This window comes from Chiloscyllium plagiosum, chromosome 15 (genome assembly GCF_004010195.1).
Source record: "Chiloscyllium plagiosum isolate BGI_BamShark_2017 chromosome 15, ASM401019v2, whole genome shotgun sequence".
Lineage (NCBI taxonomy): Eukaryota > Metazoa > Chordata > Chondrichthyes > Orectolobiformes > Hemiscylliidae > Chiloscyllium > Chiloscyllium plagiosum.
The window spans coordinates 31,862,605-31,874,454 of record NC_057724.1 but is presented as its reverse complement, the minus strand read 5'-3'; the positions used below and the strand labels follow the sequence as shown (position 1 = coordinate 31,874,454).

The 11,850-nt window shown below is 40.9% G+C and overlaps 1 long non-coding RNA gene across 1 annotated transcript in view; it reads left to right on the top strand.

The window, feature by feature from the left end:
- The first annotated feature begins 324 nt into the window (after positions 1-324).
- LOC122557204 overlaps positions 325-11,850 on the top strand; it is a 36,979-nt gene continuing 25,453 nt past the window's right edge. Inside the window, exons 1-2 of the long non-coding RNA XR_006313767.1 lie at positions 325-430; positions 2,858-2,929. This is a non-coding gene — a long non-coding RNA (uncharacterized LOC122557204). The remainder of the gene's footprint in view (positions 431-2,857; positions 2,930-11,850) is intronic.

The window sequence follows — 11,850 nt, the reverse complement described above, 5'->3', positions numbered from 1 at the left end:
AAATTCTACTCACAATGAAGTAAATTAGATCATATTGACATTCAGGCTGTCCAGCAACTATTTGAAATGCTCTTGCTCAGAACATATGGATTTCCACCAATTATCTTGCTTAGATAAACAAACCAGATATAACAGAAGGTTGCACATTCAATCTGTCTTTATGCAGCGTTGGCTGACCTTGCCCAGGGTGCTAAAGTTGGTCTTTGGATCTAAGCACACTGGAAGATGAAGCCTGTGAAATTGTACACCAGCATGAAGTTACACCTTCAAGGCAGCAGGAAGGTTAAGGGGAGGGGAAATGTTGTTGTGACAGTTTACATATAACTTTAATTGTATCTTTCTAAAGGCCGTGGCACATTCTGGGAAATGGTTCCAGCATTGACGACTGATATTATATCCAAGTGGCCATTCTTCACATGGGAGTTGCCAGGTAGGCAAGGGATATTGATGAGGTACCTTGAGATTACAACAGGCAAATTGGTGTCCATTTTCAAAACACAATGAACAGAATAGCTGCAGACAGTTATAGATGTCATAGGTTTACAGATTAGTTTAGTATCTGTGATAAAATTGATAATTATTTTCCTGTACAATGAGCAATATTAAAATGACTGCTGCAGAAATCAGACTTGCACTACTAAAGATCAAGTTGCTGGTGAGATGTGGTGGGATGCTGGATGCAGATAGGTTACAGTTTTGGAAATGTTTCAATCTCTGCTTTTGAAGCCGGTGCCAAATAAATTAGGATTGTGGAGGTACCAAAAATTTGAACTAATCTACATTGTTGTTATTTAGCAAATGCAAGTCCCCAGAGCCAGGCAATTGCCGTCTCATTTGCTGAGTGTAAGGTGAATGGTTCACCACTTAGGCAAAGTCTGGCTGCACTACAGTTTACGTGCAGCATTAATTCTGTCTCTTCACAAGTCCACAAGCACTTGTACTGAGGCCTCAGCAATGGAGGACATTTGTGCAGGGGCTCAGATGTGATATTTCAAAGCCTGCTATTTGCCAGTTAGGGTTTGTTACATCAAACATGTTAGTGACTTCCCTATTTCCTATTCCTTGAGCCAGGGAATGTAGATCCTGCTTAGGAACATTGTTCCATATGTGCTGTTGAGATGAAAGGCAGACAATAAGTGGGTTCAATATATTATTATGCAGTGCTGGTTGTTTAGGGAGTGATGTTTGTCAGTACGGGAGACCTGGAAAGGGTGCACGATGATCATTTTTGCATGTAGTAAAGTGTCACCAGGTTGACTGTGATGATCTATGCAGATGGACACAGTACTTTGCTGTGGAATGTGATAGGGCAGGCCTATGATATAATGAGGTCTGGATTGTTGTGGCACCAGTGCAATGGCAAGTTAAAGTGAAAAACTGCAGCTACTGCAAGTCTAAAATGAAAATAGAAACTCAGGAGGTCTGGCAGCATCAAGGAAAAAATGTACAGAAGCGTATACTAAGAAGAGGATCTCAATTATGATATGGACTAAAGTGTAATAATTGAGCTTAGTACTTCTGGGATGAGAAAGTTGACCTGGTTTCCTGCTCTTGCTGGCAATTCAGTTATTAGCTGAAGTCCTTGCATGTCAGTATTGGGTGAGAATCTGACCAGATTCAGTTTGATGGTCTCGTTTCAAATTTAAATATTTTCTTGACGTTCACTGTTCATAACTGGAAGTGGTTAGTGGGCTGAGTGACTAGCTGGTTTCGTATATATGTGTAGCTGCGTGCTAGATAAAGCAAATCCCTCTGGTAAATGCAGAAGATAAAATTGGTAAGCAATAAATACTTGAAATTAATAATGCTGCCATTTTTTGAGGAGGAAAGCAGTAGTTCCTGAAGCTGTTGGACCAGTACTGCTGGTCAATTCAGAGGGCTGGATTTTCTTGGGGAGCTGGAGAGACCCTGTGGAGGTATTAAAATGGTGGCAGGGATCCTTTACCCAGTGCATACAGTTTTACAGTGTTACCTGATTCACATCACAGGCCAACACATTGAACTCCTGGCTGGTAGGGATAGGCCGTTGTTCACAATCCTCATGGAATGAGGCTGACTTTAAGGGTGCCTGGTTCTCTGCATCTTGGAGTTGTCATAAACCATGAATAAGAAACACTTTTTTTTCAAATAATTTCTAAAGGCTTTTCCCATCTTCTCCCTCAATGCCATGGCACTCTAGCCACCAACTATGATCCCTCATACTCTCCATGCCAAGCACTGGTATATCTGCATTCATTCACACTAAATATTTTAGATAGAGGCAATGAACTCAATAATGGTAATAGGACGTGTTTCAAATAAACTTTTAAAAAGGAAATCAATTTGTTATTTGTGACTCTCTTCTATTAGAGTCAATCAATCAATCCTTAAAGTATTAATTACAGACCTGCGAACACTCAAGATTTCTTTATCTTATGTAAATAGACATTGACTCGCCAAATTTACAGACTAGATCAGAGCTGTCTAGAAAACCATGTTTTCCCATGGACTCAGCTGTTTCAACGTTCTTTCTAAAAAAAATCAGATTTAAGGGTATGAGGGATATGTAAACATGAGGTGGAATGGATGGGACATAGGAAAGATGTGAGAGATAGAGATCCTTGCTCTTTTTGTTATAACTGAGATGTCACCCCAAAGACTGACATGGGCTTTTTCAACAGCTCACCTCAGCCCTTTGGCTATCTCTGAACTCCTTTCATGACAGTGGGCCTAACCCCTGTTAGCTAATGTCAGTGTGAGAGGGAAGGTGATTTCTGAAATAACACCATTAAAATGGTACTGGGAAAGAATGGGACTAAAAACACTGGAGGATTTGAGACTAGGTTTAGCATATTAATTGTTTCCTCTTTATTCACAGTTTTCCACAAATTCAGCATCTATTCTTGAGTTGTATCGTTCACATGGAGAAAATCTGGAGCAAAAAAGTGAGGTAATAAGACTCCTAAGCATAAATAATACTTATGTATAATGGATCAATATTTTCCTAAAAAGCTAATTAAAGTTTTTACATTAGCAAGTGGCATATTCATGCGGAAAGGAAAAAATAATCAGTCGTAAATTTGAAATCCCACATTTCTACCTGTCTGGGTATTTCTGAAACTAACCATAGTCCAAGATGGTACTGTCCTTTGTGGTTGTATTGAAGCTTATGCTGGGCTTTCTGTCTGTGCAGACTGACTCGTCACATCTACACATTTCATTTACTCTCCTCCTCACTCCACAACCAGAGTCTGGTTCCGTGGATATCTGTAAATACCTTACCGCACTATACGTACGAGTCTTATTATGACCAGTGCGAAGGGGTCATTGGCTTGCCCTTTTTCTTTTGTCAACTGTCTTAGTTGGTCGCAACAAAACTTTTGATATTTTTAGCACCTTTCTCCAATTAAAATGTAGTTAAATAATTGTGCTGGAAGCAGTGAGCAATCGCAAGCTTACCATCTGCCAACATGCATACACCCAATTACTCATCCCTACAAGCTGGAAAGGGCAGTACAGTATGAAAATAAACCAATACATGGCTTAGAGCCTTTGGGTTTCCTTGGGGCCTATGTTTTACTTTGGTTTATTGGACTACCACCAATAGCAGATATTGTAATTGTCTTGTAAGGCCGCAGTTACCAGATGTTTTCTTTCCAGTCACTGCTCTTGAGTGAGGCACCTTGATGCTGCTTGTAGAGACAAAGAGAGGATGAGTTGTCTCTTACCTGTGTTCAGCTCTGGCAATCTAAAATTCATCTCCTCTACCAAAGGGAGCTCTCCTTGAAATAGCAGCTTGTTTGTATGTTCTAAAGAAGTTTGTCTTTCCAGGCTTAGTGATTGTAGATGATGCTTTTATGACTAAATGTGAGGATGCTTATGGTATCAATCAAATAGGAGGTGAGGACCTTGTAATATCACTCATGATGGGGGTGGCAGGCTGGGCTGGCTGACTGATTTCATTGCTCCTCTTGGCTTAAGATGTTAACCTCAGATTGTCTTTTGTTTAATTGACATTGGTTTCATGAAATGTGGCTATGCTGGGTTAGTCACATGATCCCATAGCCATTTTACGTCAACGACTTGTTCCCTTTTTAAAATTGTTTCACTCCATAAAAGTCCCAGGTATCAAATTGGCCAATGGAGTTAAACATCATTGTGACAGCCCAGGGAGAAGGCAGTTCAACAGGGGTACATCACAGCCCAGAATTGATGTCTAAGGAAGCCACCTCCTAACTTTCATGAGTTCCTGCTGCTTGGGACATTGAAGTTAATAGTAATGGAGCAGCTGCTTTCCTGATTAAGATGAGTTGAGACACAGAATGCGGATTGAACGTGGCATTTTTCTTTCTTTTATGGTGCGGTGTCTTTATTTTGGTAGACACCTGAGGGTAGAATATTTAACAAAATGTCAGGGTCTTTCCTGTTTAAAATAGATATGCTTTGAATAATCCAAGTCTAGGCCATGATGTAATAACCAAACAGTAATTCCATTTGTATTGGATTCCTTTCAGTATCTTGACTAAATGCCTACTGTTCGTCTTGAGTCCAGAGAGTGAATATTTCAATGGTTCACAGTTGATCCTAATTATACTTTCATTCAGTATGAACATATGCGCACCCCAGTAGGATAGGCATTTCTCTTTCAGTCCTGTTCTGTTATACCAGTATGGGATAGGGTTGAGACTGGAGTGTCCGTGATGAAGTAAATTTTGCATCATTTGTCACCATCACTGAGACTGACTAACCAGGAATCAAACTGAGAAATATTTTTCATTGTTTCTAAATTCCATATGCACGAGTCCTAATTGATGGTGATTGGCATTAGGTGAGCAATGGGGGTCTGTAATGATTTCAGCACTGTTTGACAGACTGATGCAGATAATAGGACACACCAGGAAGGTGCATTCTTTGACCTTGACTGTTCTAGAGTGAAATTATTGGAATTTGCATCCTGGTATCTGATCTTGATGCTTCACATTGACTTCTATGACTACCTGCAACCACTGCCCTTTGACAATCTGTCTGGAGGAGTTGCTCTCCTCCTGTGTAAACAGAACATCCCTCTCCTCCACCAGTACATCCAATGCAGTGTGGAAACCTTGGAGGCTACTCTCTGCTATATTGTGCCTTTAGTTGATGGTTCCCAGGTCGCATTGACTTCCTACATATTGCCAACTCCTGTTGTCGCCACAATGCACCTACCTTTTCTGAGGTGCAGGATAACTTTAACTAGTACTCACCACTGGGTCATATTAGCTTTTGTTGATGCAGCCAGCTAGTCAACGGCATTGAGTTTGTGATGCTAGGATGCCAGTATCTATAGACGTCAGTTGATTACATGTCATGAGCCCAGGCCTATTTTTGGGGCTATCCAATTTAGAAGCCTGTCTGTTTTTCCGGGAGTTAGCAGAGAGATGAGCAGGCCATTTTCCAAGGGAGGAAGGATTGAAATGATGGTCGTAATTAGGGCAGAGATGCACTGAAAATTAGTAAGGGTATTCCCAATTAAGCATGTGTCAGTATTTGTTAGTATTTTTGCAAGTTTATGCAAGTGACAGAAAAATAAATTGGCACATAAAATATCTTATATCAAAACTGAAGAAAGTAGTATTTTGTAAGTTTATTAACAGCATATAAATAATCTTGATTTCTTCAGAGGTATTAGCAATGATTTGTGTACAGACCTAACTATAGATGCAAGAGGGACAGATCCAATTCTACTGCTGTTCCCTCTGTACCACCAATTACCTTCCGAAATCTCCATCTTTTATACGGCTTTGGAGAGAATATTTGATAGTCTTTGTACAAATATTGCTATCTCATTGTGTGAGGTAATAGAACTTCTAACCACTCACTCGCAAATTATAAATCTTGAACTAAAAACTTGAACTTAGAGCAGTGTGCATTGACTGAAGGATTCTAACCCTGATAGATATTACAGTAAGATTGGAGAACACACCAGGGAATGACTTTGTGTACTTGCAGTTTCTAACTTTTTCTCTCCTCTGTTATTCTGCATTTTCTTCTCTCAGTACCAGGTTCTTAAAGTCTAGAAACACAAGATGCCCTTGAATAACCTACCCAAATATTCATGTTGAAACCTTCACTCTGAACATGGAAGCTATTTATGTATTAGTAAGAGACATTACAGATCAGTGTGATATTGATCTCCAACTAGCATCCAATGACCAGTAAGTCAGGTGAGGGTTCTTACAAGACAATTTATGGGATACAATTCTGGTTATATTTGATTCCTATTATGTCCCTTAACAATCCAAGAAATGCTAGGGAGGAGGGACTTGGGAGAGGGGCGTTGGAAATGTGATAGCTGGAAGGAGATTAAGGTGAGGGTGATAGGCCGGAGTGGGGATGGGGGCGGAGAGGTCAGGAAGAAGATTGTAGATTAGGAAGGTGGTGCTGAGTTCCAGGGTTGGGACTGAGACAAGGTGGCGGGGGGGGGAAATGAGGAAATGACGATGGATGATAAGATGTATATGGAGGTTGGTGGGGTGGTAGGTGAGGACCAGTGGGGTTCTGTGGTGGGGTGGTAGGTGAGGACCAGTGGAGTTCTCCACCGCATCTCCTCCACTTCCCGCTCCTCCGCCCTTGAGCCCCACCTCTCCAATCGCCACCAGGAGACAGGCCGCCTACTTGTGGAATGTTTCAGAGAACACCTCTGGGACACCCGGACCAACCAACCCAACCACCCCGTGGCTCAACACTTCAACTCCCCCTCCCACTCCACCAAGGTCAGTCCCAACCCTCGAACTCAGCACCACCTTCCTAACCTCTCCGCCCCCACCCCCACTCCGGCCTATCACCCTCGCCTTATCACCCTCACCTTAACCTCCTTTCATCTATCGCATTTCCAAGCCCCTTCCCCAAGTCCCTCCTCCCTACCTTTTATCTTAACCTGCTTGGCACACTTTCCTTATTCCTGAAGAAGGGCTCATGCCCGAAACATCGATTCTCCTGCTCCTTGGATGCTGCCTGACCTGCTGCGCTTTTCCAGCAACACATTTTAAGCTCTGATCTTCAGCATCTGCAGTCTTCACTTAATCCAAGAAATGCTACCAACTTTGATTTCAATTAAACTGAGCTAATTTGCTGTTGCCTGGTTAATTTGTAGCTTTTAATGAAATGTTTTCATATGCATATTCTTTGCAGGTTTATTTAATTTCTTTTGTAAAATTGGAAAATGTTTTTATAGTTTACTTTGCTGCCTTGGAATAACTTACTGTTTAGCTTCTTCAACTCTGTGTACATTTCTCTGAACGAAGAAACTAGTATTGACTAACCTACAATGTTCCAGTGGATGCAGACAATCTGCCCACAGTTTCACTTCCCTTTGCCTCCTACTGGGAGGATTTTTGTAAATTCTGAGTGATTAAGTATGTCTGCTTTTCACAGCAGATATAAAGTAATGAAGACTGGGTAAAGGCCAAAGTTACTTTAAAATTTAATATCCTTTAATGCAGGAGAAAGATTTTCCATCTGTGTTGATGTTTTTGCATGTTTAGACTGCTTATTTTGCAAAAGTTTGAAGGCAAAGTTTTTATTTTAAGTATAGAATTTTGCATTGTTTTAGTTAACAATTAGGCTGAGTAGTGTTTCCTTTAGCTACCATGAAAAGCATGGCAATAGCAGTAACGTTAATTTCTGTTGGAAGCATCAAAACTACACTGGGGATGGTGTTCACTCCCTTCCTCCAAAGTGCTGTTGAGCTGCAGCTCCACCCACTGAAACTGGGTTCTTGGTCCACTCATGCACTGTGACTGAAGATCTGTTTTTTCCTCAACCTTGTGTCTCAGCCAGGATGACAAGATTGAGGCTGCAACTTAGTACTAATTCTACATAAGCTCTGACGTTTCGTTTGTGGCTTTGGAAAAAGGTGTACAGAGAGACTGGCAGCAAACATCTCGAGACTAACAGGAACTGGGCAGAAGCTGTTCAGTAGTGGAGAAAGGCTATGTGTAATTGGTCACAAGTACTGAATTTACTTGAGACGTTGCCAAGTCTTTTTTAGTTACCCTCGGTCCTGACAGACTGCTTTTCTTCAACTCTGGTGTTGTGGTCATGAGGGCAATAAATAATCCAATGTTGGATGTGTGCATCAGTGTCTTGTGGTGTTTGCTGAAGCAGGTGGGTGGGGTGCTCAGGTTTTCACATGATTCTTTTGTTTGCATTAGATTAGATTAGATTAGATTACGTACAGTGTGGAAACAGGCCCTTCAGCCCAACAAGTCCACACCGCCCCGCCGAAGCGCAATCCACCCATACCCCTACATTTACCCCTTACCTAACACTACGGGCAATTTAGCATGGCCAATTCACCTGACCTTAGGTGACCATCCGGGACTGTTGGCAATATTTGGGGTGGTTGGCACATTTATGGATGTTACTAGTTTAAGTTGGATAGTCTTGGATTGGAGATTTCCACAAATTAGTGGTGATGTTGCATTTTTTTTTCCCAGGGAAATTTTGGGGATATCAGTTGTGTTTCCTCTGCCACCTCATTGTTTGACATGATGAAGCTCCGAACTTTGTTTTGAAGGCTTTGTGTCAGGCATGCAGATGAGGTGGCCCACCCAATGCAGCCTGTTAACTACAACCAGTGCCTTGATGCTGGGGCTGTTAGCCTGGGAGAGGACACTGATAGGCAATCAACTATGTTACCATTGTTCCTGCAAAATCTTGGAGGTTCATCACTGGTGATAGTTCTCCAAGGCATTGAAGTGTTTGCTGTACATTATCCGTGTCTCTGAAGTATACAGGAAGTGCCCTATAGATCACAAACTTGGTGTTGTGTTTGGTCTGTTTCTCATTAAATATTCTGTACCTCAGAGTGTCAAATGTTATGCTGGCACACTGGAGGCAAGATTGAGTTTCATCGTTGATGTTCATCTACTCTTAGGAGGCTCCCAGGGCATGAGACAAATGCACAATGCTCGAGAAATTTCAGCCTGGCAGAATCTGCAAAGGAAGTTATACTGGACCTGAAATGTTAACTCTGGGTTTCCTTTACACAGATCCTGTCAGACCTGTTGGGTTTCTTCAACATTCTGTTTGTTTTGGATTTCTGTCATCTACGATATTTTGCTTATCTCAATGAACGAGAATTGATCCCACCTTGTCCAATGGCTCACATGGAGTAGGCCAGTCAAGCACCTTTGAAGTTCGGATGCTGAGCCTCTCTGAATGTGTTGACAGGTGTGGAGCACAGTCTCTCTCTCTGCATAAACGCACATGTGATCTATATATTGCAGCTTGATAATAAAGTTTGAGGTGATCTAGGTTCTTGAATTTGAATAATTTCCTACTTGTACTGTGGAGCATCCCCACTTCAGAGGGGATGTTGATGAAGGTAGGATGAATGTTGTAAGTTGGAGAAAAGCATTGGTGCTTAGTTTCCACTAGTCACCTTATTGATTTCTAGCTGTCAGATTTTTCAACCTCGCAATGAACTGGGTTATGATGAGATGGTGGGGGATAATTTGTTTTAGGCTATGATTTGAGGAGACTGAAGTTGAGAACCACGCTTCAGTTAAGGTTGATTGGGTCTTAGTTGAGGAAATCCACAAAGTGCTCCACCCTATGAGTGCTGACTGCCTGTTTGACTTTGATCTATGTCACTGTTTTTAACTCCACATGAGATGGATTCTGGTTGCTTGGGCTGCATTGAAGAATCCATGCATATCATGGCTGTTGGTGAGTTGTTGAATTTTCTGTGCTCTTTCCATCCATCATCTGTTCGCGAAGTTATAGTTTTGTTGTTGGACCTTTTGCCTTCATTTTTGCAGATTTGTTTTCCTTCCCTTGAAGTTTGGTGAAGGCTCCAGGTTAGTTACACTTGCATTTTACTAGGTCTGGGATCTCCTAGTTGTTGTTCTCGTACCCCTGGTAAGAAACCAGTATTATCTTTACTGGTGTTGATTATGATGATTTGAAGGGCATTCTGGATATTCTGTGCTTCCTGCTTGGTGACATGGTCAGGTTTACTATGAAGTACTGAGTGAGTCAGTTTTCTTTGCAAAATTGTCAAGTATATGAACATTTACTTGCAGCTGCTTTTATGCTACTTCTGCCATTTTTTTTTTAGCCAGACTGTTGGAAGTAGTAGACCAAATGAGGCAATGGTTGCTCCAACAGTTAGCAGCTCCTGTCAAAATGTGAATGATTGAACATCCTGAGATCCCTCACTTGGGTCATGATGTAGTCAAACAGGTGTCCATATCTGAAGCGAGTGTGTTGCCACGGATTTTAGATTTGCCTCTGATGAAATAGTGTGTCTCGTTTGACCAGACCATGTTGTCGGCATTACCATGAGTACAAATTTGTATTGAGGCTTGGCATTGGAGTGAGGATGTTGGTTATGGGATGAGAAGGTTTTTCTGGAAAGCGTTAAAAGAATTAATTATGTAGATAACCAGGGCATGGAAGACGGTTTCACCAGCTGGTAGACTGGGATATAGTAGAGATGGACTATGTTGTGGAGGTGGAAGAAGTTGGTCTTTGTGATTGAGAGAGAATGTAGTTCCTTTCATAATTAAAGTTAATTTTGAATCCTATGTGTTTTTGTCCATAATACAATACAATGTGTCTGACAGATTGGGTTGTATCACTCTATTTCTTCTTTTAGCTACTCCAGCAGCAGCAGCTACATTTATTTTTCATTGATGTATGCTGAAAGCTTGCATTGATGTTGAGATTTTTATAAAGAGAATTTTAAAAACCTGATAATTATTTAAAATGCTTGTGGTAAGTTTTGAAAGCTTTTGCAAATGATCACTAATGAAAAGTTGACAAGTGTGTTTCTTAGAGAATGGATTGGCAGAAATTGGCACTCATAATTGGGCAAGACTTAAAATGTGATCTCTTGACAGAGGTGGTCCATATTAATAAAATTGTTGAGCTGATCAAAATTCTGAAAGATTTATTTTCTTTTACACTATTGACCCAATTATAAGATCTTCTGAATCAATTTGAATTGGATATGTCATGGTTTTTCAGAGTCAAGATTAGAGTGGTGCTAGAAAAGCACAGCAGGTCAGGCAGCATCCGAGGAGCAGGAAAAATCAATGTTTTGGGCAAAAACCCCTCATCAGGAATTCATATTTAACTGACCAAACTGGACTTTTTCATTCTGGACTGTAATTTTTCAACCTAACCTACCTGGCATGCCAAACACTTGTCAAGATCAGCTCTTGAGTACAACTGCCAGAATTGTGGCACATTGGGTATAGGATTGGAAAATGTCATACATTTTCATTTCTTTTTATATCCCAGCCTTCAGGAATCACCTAAAGAGCTCCTGTGCAGTAGTTTGAGATGTTAATAAAGCAGTCTTGAAATTTATGCAAGGTTACAAATGGAAGGAAGTGTCTGCAACCATTTGATAATGGGAAGGCTTTGTCACGAGCTTATGGGACTGAATGTTCTTGAATTTGAGCTTTTGAACCAAAATGTTGTCCATCCTGAATTGGATAATGTGTGCCACCCTCTGTAATACAATGTGTGGGTCCATCTGTTTACATGGTAATTGTGAAACAGTAAGTGCTAAAAGAAGATAAGAGTCTTGAAGTTTGGGTGGGGGTGGTGGGGGTGAAGTTGGTTGCTGGAGACTAGAAATGTTGAAATTAATTGTTTTAAAAAAATGTCTTTATTTTATTAGCCCACATTTGACCCATGCTCTCAGCTGTAAGAACACCACACTTGGGCCTTCATTTCTGGAGTAAAGAAGGGAAAATCAGTACAACCTCTTATTCTTTGCCTACTGCTGGAAATTACATATGTGGAATGACAGGATAGATTTAGACACCCTGTGAGATCAAATCCCTTACTAACCAAATTTGTAAACAAAAGATTGAC